Here is an 8,892-nt window from a genome sequence, read left to right as displayed (position 1 = left end):
TTTTGAGTCATAATAGATATGTTATAAATTTAACAGTAATCCATACTCACGCTCAGTACTACTGATCTTAATTTGGTTTATCCTACAATACAATATGCAGATTTTGTTTTAACAGGTTCTGCTTACCTTTGTATTGACGGCCGTCTAGATCAGTTTCCTGAGGCGAGCTGGATTCCCGGCTGCTCCTGCGAACAGGTCACCCGTCCTTTCTGATCCGTCTCTTACTTGTCTCTTTTCTCTATCAACTTTTATGGACCGAATTCAGAGTTAGAAAACCATCCTCTGCTACCAATTTTGTTGATAAAACAAGTTTACTGGAGAACTGAGACCAAGTAGAGACTTTGGACAGGGTGGATATGGTATAATAAAGGCAGTTTATTCAGAGGTAAAGATATCTGGAATCGCGTGCACGGACCCGTTCGTCAATCTCGTAGGGAGATATCTGAGAGAGCCCCGAAACATTGTGTGCTGACATTTTATACAATAAAATGAAGTAGGTTGAATCTAGTAGTTCTGATCTTCTGATTGGTCCTGATGAGTTGGGCGAGGTCCCCTCCAGGTTAGTATCACTGTTGCATTGGCTCTGAGTCGGGTTCTCTGTCTTCAGATGTTCAGCCTAAGAGAAGGGGATTTTTGTGTGTGTGTGTGTGTGTGTGTGTTTAACAGTGATGATGTGTGTGTGTGTGTGTGTGTGTGTGTGTGTTATCAGTGATGATGTGTGTGTGTGTGTGTGTGTGTTTATCAGTGATGATTGTGTGTGTGTGTGTGTGTGTGTGTGTGTGTGTGTGTGTGTGTCCTCAGAGCAAGAACTCGTGAGTTGGAAGAACTGAGAGACCTATGGCGTGGGTGTTGTCCTTAGCCACCTGCTGACAAGGCTAACAAGATAGGACTCTTTTGTCCATTGTATTGAATACAAAGGCCCAACACAAAATGGGTCATGCACAAGATTTTAGTCAGACCAAGCTATAACATTATATATTTACTACGACAAGCGCCATTTTAAATTGCCATAATAACGACTACAGCGTCACTGGCAGGAATCAGCAAATTGTCTGTGGTATTGAGATTTCACGTGGAGTGAATCGAAGAGAGTGAGGTTAGGTGCGGACAACGAAGATGGCAACAACAAGTAGTAATTCAAACATGAACTGTATAGAGCCAGGCTGTATGAATTGGCTCCATAAAAAACCCCTTGGTAAACTACATCGGCTGCCCAAGGACCCACAACTTTTGAAGAAGTGGCTCCATTTCCTGAAGAGGAAGGACGTGCCAGCTCGAGCTAGCAGGATCTGCAGACGGCACTTCGCGGAGGCAGACTTCGCGATGAAGGGCACTTTTGATGCGGCAACCGGGAGTTTCCGAATGGAAAGGAGTCGTATGCCTACGTTGAAGCCCTCTGCTTGCGCCTCCATGCCTACGTTGAATCCCTCTGCTTGCGCCTCCATTTGACATTTCCAGGGTTATGGTGTAGGGGTTACCGACCGACCATCATCGACATCGCCACATTGTCGTCAAGGAAAAGCGACTGAACGGAGGAGGCGACGCGAGTCAATGCAATGGAGCCAGAGGTAACGTTAACCGGTCATGACTTGTTGACTAGGCTAGCGTTAGACACTGGACAACTTTGTTGCAACTCTAGTTGAAGGTAACTAGCTAATTGCGTCTGAAGTGTTTTGTGTAACACACCCCAACAAATAATGTTAGCAAGCAAGTCAACTGCAACTAAAATTGCAACACAGTTTCTGCATGTACCTCAGTTATTAGGTAGTCACTGTAGGTAGCTTGCACCTCAGATTGTCAAGTACAGTAATACATTTTATAGACAGACTTCTTTTTGTAATGTTTTGTTAGCGCCACCTCATTTAGTTAGACTGAAGTTGACATAGCTAATGTTTGCTGAAAATGAAATGTCCCTGTATTTGCTGTGCGTGTGCGTGAGATCAGTGTTGACCATAACTCGCTGTATGAACCTGAGAGCTCAGAATCACAATCATCACAGTGCGAGCCAAGATATACTATTGGGGGAGCGGGTTGGTCTTCCGAAAATGGACAAGGAGCAGGCCATTCAACAAGGGAATCGGAGTGGAATTGTTTTTCCACTGATTTGTTTTACCCGTTTCAACGTATGTGCTACCTTGTCCCGGTCCTGCTGTTTTTACTTTCTCTCTCAACCTATGAATGCTCAGCTATGAAAAGCCAACTGACATTTGCTCCTGAGGTGTTGAACTGTTGCACCCTCTATAACCAATGTGGTTATTACTTTGATGTAAAAAGGGCTTTACATTTGATTGATTTTTTTTTCCTGTGCTGGATGCTGTGTATTCTCTGTCTGAGTGATGGGACATTTTTATAGTATCTGTAACATATTTAGGTGTGTATTTAATCTGCATCTTGACTTCTTAAAGTGGCAATCAGCAGTAGAAACAACAGTGTATCCCTGCTCCTCTTTCGGTAAAAAGCTGAGGGATGGGGCTGGAGAAATGTAACCACTCTCAAATTCATAGACAGCGATATAAATGCAAGGACTGACCATCCGTGATATCAAAATTGTAATCATGTTTCTATGATGTTTTTACTACCATGTACCCAGTTTGCTTTGGATAAAGGAGTCTGCTAAATTGCGTATATATTTGGAAGTCAACTTTGAGTCACCCCCGAGTGGCGCAGTGGTCTAAGGCACTGCATCGCAGTGCTAGCTGTGCCACTAGAGATCCTGGTTCGAATCCAGGCTCTGTCGTAGCCGGCCGCGACCGGGAGACCCATGGGGCGGCGCACAATTGGCCTAGCGTCGTCCAGGGTAGGGGAGGGAATGGCCGGCAGGGATGTAGCTCAGTTGGTAGAGCATGGCGTTTGCAACGCCAGGGTTGTGGGTTCGATAAAAAAAAATAATAATAATAATAACTCACTAACTGTAAGTCGCTCTGGATAAGAGCGTCTGCTAAATGACAAAAAAAATTAAAAATAATAATAAATAAAAATGATTTAAAAATAATAATAAAATAAAAAAATGAAAAATAATAAATAAAACTAGCTGCCCAGTGTAGTTACCATTCATTTCCAATAGATGGCAGCCAAAGCTAGTTGAAGTCACTACTCTAGCAACAGGTACACAGGATTAGTGCGCGTTGAAAGTAGTTTTATCTTCAAAGCAAGTTTATCTGGTTATGTGTGAACCTGTTGTTATAGTGGACAAGCTAACTAATACTAATACTACTATCTATGTCTCGAAAATAATTACAACAGGCAAGATTTACTAAATGAACTGGTTTTATTCAAACCCTATGTAAATACCTTTGCTTCTGGGTATTTGCGCTTTATGGAAGAAACGACACACGCAAGGATGAGACGCCGTACACCTCGTCCAATTCTCCCTTGTGCCCATAACGTGAACTGGCGATAAACTGCCAGCCTGTATGCTCAGCAAACAAAATCATACGAAAAGTTAGTCTGATACCTAAACTAAATCATAGCGTATTGATAATGAGCACGCCCCATTATTGGTTAGAATGAGATTTCATGAATCATGATGCTGTCTGCGATTTGAACTCCGGTCGTCTAATCAAAAGGTCAATGTCTTATCGTACCAAACAGCACTGGTGATAAACATCTTTATAGGATACTGATTATATATATTGAGCACCTACCCACTACTTATATTAACCTTCAACAATTTATAATCAAGGAATAATATATAAATAAATAATATGCCATTTAGCAGACGCTTTTATCCAAAGCGACTTACAGTCATGCGTGCATAATTTTGGGTGGTCCCGGGGATCGAACCCACTACCTTGGCGTTACAAGCGCCGTGCTCTACCAGCTGAGCAACAGAGGACCACCAAGGAACATTTCACAAATGATTTAACTGGTATATCGGCTGCAGACTGGTTGAGTAACCTCTTCTGCCAGGAAGTCCTTCATAAGGATTAGTGACACGTCCAATAAATACATCGCCATCCAGACAGATTTACAGGAACCTCTGACTGGATGTAATACAGCCACCATCCGCTGGGATTTTGTGCTGTATCGCCACCATCTCTCTACAACACACACACTCATACTCTAGCCATTATCTGGCAGCATCCGCACTCACACCAGTTTGTGTTTGGCAACGCCAACCCTCTAGCTGAGGTGTTTCAGGCGGCATGTCTGTGTTGTTACTGATACGAGAACTAACTCTTTGATCTGGGGCAACGATCGGTACAAACATGAACGGCTTCAGTAGGTTTATTGGCTCCCTAACTAACATTATTTAATTCTCTGTAATAAACTAATTCTCAGACTCTGAGCTACTCGGTAAATTCAGCCATTTTTGGGAGTTCATAAATATTCTCCTGCCAGTGACGCAACAATGCCAATATGGCGAGTTACAGTTAGCTGGCTTTCTAAATCCTAGTGTTTCCATTCCCCTTTAAAACAACAACATTTTCTCTAACATGGTTTTAAAATGAATCTTTTAACAAAGTAATGTACAAGACAAATAATGTGTAAAGTGTCTTAAAACCATTATTGCCATTCATGGCCAGTGTGCTAAGCACCAAAACAGTGCTCTACAAGGTTTTAATATGTTCTAAATGTAATACAGTTTAATTAGTTTAATCTCTTCCTTGTTCTGTTTGGAAAGAGATGACACATCTCATTTACACCTGGTCATTCAGGTCAAGTAAGAGTTATGAAGACTGACTAGAACAACCAATGAGAACCAAACTACAACCCATATATTGTGTTTTACTTGTCTTAAACTTTTGCATGCGTTTTGAGTTAATGTTACTACTGTGTAAAGCATGCAATGTGGACAAATTAGTGTTTTTATTTGTATCAAATATTGGTATTATTTGGCTGTAGGCAGTATTTTCTCAGTTAGGTATGAGTACACTGGATCTCTAGGGAGTTGATGCTGCATTGTAGTAAATTAAAAGTGATGGTTCAATTCAGATTGACTCTAGACGTGGTACGTTAAGCAAAGTGTTTTAAACTTTTGACTGCCTTCAAATTCTATTCTCAAAGTAGTAAAGTTGAGGTGTGATTGAAGATCTTTTATTGAATCTTTATTTAAGCCTGTAGGTCTCATTGAGATAGTCTAATGTATTCCAGTTGGTGTAGCTGTGGAGGCAGTAGCATCATCAATGTTGCTGTTCTAATGTGTTGAGACTGAGGAGAGAGACTGGGATGAGTGTGAAGGAAAGATGGAGGGAGAGATGAGGGAAGTCTTGGAACATTGAATGTTGGGCAATGACTAGGGTTGTTCCTGGTCAGGAAATCCTCTGGGCCCTAGATGGTCAGGTCACTTGTTAAGGAAAACCTCTGGGCCCTAGATGGTTTGGTCACGTGTTAAGGAAAACCTCTGGGCCCAAGATGTGAGGTCTAGAAGTAGCTAATGGTGTAGTGTTATTACAACTAATGTGAACTCACCGTTTATCTTTTGGCAGTGTGTTTCTTTAGCCAACGTCTTTATTTCCAACACTTTGATTTTCTCTCTATTGAACTTTTTTCATTTGAAGACTTTTCTTTGTGTTTTTTACTGTCTCAGAGTACAACCACTATGTGTCTTAATGATCACATGGTTTTATTCTGTTATTTTATCCACTTATGTTTTATGCAATATTTGATGGAATATACATGTTCTATGTTCTTTGTTTTGATACTGTTACAAACAAATGTTTTGGTATGCAGTCTGTGCTACAATATTTATTTATTTTCTTCTAAAGTTTTGATACATGGTTTAGGCCTATCTGCATTGGTGTTCTGTTTCTACCTATTTTCAAATTCAAAGATATTGACCTCTGATTCCTGACTAGATTCAACCATATCTTCACACAAATCTTCTACTAATGTGAATTAATGACTTTTGTGGAAATGTGAATAACTTGAATCCCTGTCAGGATTTCTTTTTCTAGTTTCAACATTTACCTTTATATGTCCCTGACAGTGTACACAGCATTACAATGTGAAACGATGCCATGATATTGATCTGACTATTGAGTTTCAGAGCTCTGTGTCAAACTGTTATCTGTGAATGTGTTACATGCTACTGGGTCTGGGAGGGCACCATGTACAACAGAATGTCTGTCTGTCATTATTGGTGCTAATGTGAAGCTATGCAACAAACTGACATTAAAAGATAATCAAAGAAACGTCTTTATTTCCTGTTGATATTATTGGTTGTGTGAAATATTGATCATCAATAGAGGCCATCTTTTAAACTGAGACAATGTCATGCTGAAGGTTGACCGTGATTGAAGATTTTACAACATGGCCAGGTAATTTTTTATAATAATAATAATAATATAATATAATAATATGCCATTTAGCAGACGCTTTTATCCAAAGCGACTTACAGTCATGCGTGCATACATTTTTGTGTGTAATTTTTTATGTACATGTTTAAGTATTTCATTTATTTATAGGTATTTAGTGAATATAGTTTTGTATGATACACTTCTGGAACTAGTCACTTGTCTGTAGTGACTGAGTGCAGTGTAATTTTTTACCACAAGATGAAGGACTTTAGATGCAAACGCTCAGCCTTTTGTAAAGATGCCCTGAATCCACCGCTGGATGTTTAGTATTCAATATTTTCTTAAATAGATTTCTCAGCTTGGAAACATGTATATAATATTTAGAACACTGTCTGTATTTTGATATAACTGTGAGATGTTGAGAAAAAGTGAATATACATCTCAATAAGTGTGTTAATCTTGTCCCTGGCAGTTAATGAAAGTGTGAACATGAAGTGACTCATATCATTCCCTTTCAGTTTAATTTAGACTTTTGTTCCTGGAATGTGACTATTTGTGTCTCCAGTTGACTTTTCTCCTGGTAGCCCTGTGAGTAAGGAGAGGGGGATGAAAGAAAGATGAGAAGTAATCCACAATGCAGAGGAGAGGAATGTGTGAGTCATTATGGTGTCTGTGTTGTTACATATTTGGTATGATAAGTAAGTATAAAATCTAATAAAAAAAGTTTGTCACATGCGCCGAATACAACAGGTGTAGACCTTACAGTGAAAAACTTACTTACAAGCCCTTAACGAACAATGCAGTTTTAAGAAAGAATACCCCCAAAAAAAATTACACAAAAAAATACAATATAAAATAATATGAAATAAAAGTAGCAAATAATGAAAGAGCAGCAGTAGAAATAACAATAGCGAGGCTATATACAGGGCGTACCGGTACCAAGTCAATGTGCGGGGGCACCGGTTAGTCGAGGTAATATGTACATGTAGGTAGAGTTATGAAAGTGACTATGCAAAGATAATAAACATAGAGAGGGCAATGCAAATAGTCTGGTGAGCCATTTGATTAGATGTTCAGGAATATCATGGCTTGGGGGTAGAAGCTGTTAAGAAGCCTCTTGGACCTAGACTTGACGCTCCGGTACCGCCTACCGTGCGGCAGCAGAGAGAACAGTCTATGACTAGGGTGGCTGGAGTCTTTGACAATTTTTAGGGCCTTCCTCTGACACCGCCTGGTATAGAGGTCCTGGATGGCAGGAAGCTTGGCCCCAGCGATGTACTGGGCCGTACGCAGTACCCGCTGTAGTGCCTTGCGGTCGGAGGCCGAGCAGTTGCCATACCAGGCAGTGATGCAACCAGTCAGGATGCTCTCGATGGTGCAGCTGTAGAACCTTTTGAGGATCTGAGGACCCATGCCAAACCTTTTCAGTCTCCTTAGGGGGAGTAGGTTTTTTCATGCCCTCTTCACGACTGTCTTGGTGTGCATGGACCATGTTAGTTTGTTGGTGATGTGGACACCAAGGAACTTGAAGCTCTCAACCTGCTCCACTACAGCCCTGTCGATGAGAATGGGGGCGTGCTCGGTCCTCTTCTTTTTCTTGTAGTCCACAATCATCTCCTTGTCTTGATCACATTGAGGGAGAGGTTGTTGTCTGGCACCACACGGCCAGGTCTCTGACCTCCCCCCTATAGGCTGTCTCGTCGTTGTCGGTGATCAGGACTACCACTGTTGTGTCATTGGCAAACTTAATGATAGTGTTGGAGTCGTGCCTGGCCATGCAGACATGAGTGAACAGGGAGTACAGGGGGGGGGGGGGACTGAGCACGCACCCCTGAGAGGCACCCATGTTGAGGATCAGCGTGGCGGATGTGTTGTTACCTACCCTTACCACCTGGGGGCGGCCCGTCAGGAAGTCCAGGATCCAGTTGCAGAGGGAGGTGTTTAGTCCCAGGGTCCTTAGATTAGTGATGAGCTTTGAGGGCACTATGGTGTTGAATGCTGAGCTGTAGTCAATGAATAGCATTCTCACATAGCTGTTCCTTTTGTCCAGGTGTGAAAGGGCAGTGTGGAGCGCAATAGAGATTGCATCATCTGTGGATCTGTTGGGGAGGTTTGCAAATTGGAATGGGTCTTGGGTTTCTGGGATAATGATGTTGATGTGAGCCATGACCAGCCTTTCAAAGCACTTCATGGCTACAGACGTGAGTATTACGGGTCGGTAGTCATTTAGGCAGGTTACCTTAGCGTTCTTGGGCACAGGGACTATGGTGGTCTGCTTGAAACATGTTGGTATTACAGACTCAGACAGGGAGAGGTTGAAAATGTCAGTGAAGACACTTGCCAGTTGGTCAGCGCATGCTCAGAGTACACGTCCTGGTAATCTGTCTGGCCCTGCGGCATTGTGAATGTTGACCTGTTTAAAGGTCATACTCACATCGGCTACGGAGAGTGTAATCACACAGTCGTCCGGAACAGGTGATGCTCTCATGCATGCTTCAGTGTTATTTGCCTCGAAGCGAGCATAGAAGTAATTTATCTCGTCTGGTAGGCTTGTGTCACTGGGCAGCTCGCGGCTGTGCTTCCCTTTATCTGTAATAGTTTGCAAGCCCTGCCACATCCGACGAGTCTCGGAGCCGGTGTAGTACGATTCGCT

The sequence above is a fragment of the Coregonus clupeaformis genome, chromosome 31 (genome assembly GCF_020615455.1).
Source record: "Coregonus clupeaformis isolate EN_2021a chromosome 31, ASM2061545v1, whole genome shotgun sequence".
Taxonomy (NCBI): Eukaryota; Metazoa; Chordata; class Actinopteri; order Salmoniformes; family Salmonidae; genus Coregonus; species Coregonus clupeaformis.
Note: the sequence above shows the minus strand (reverse complement) of the source record.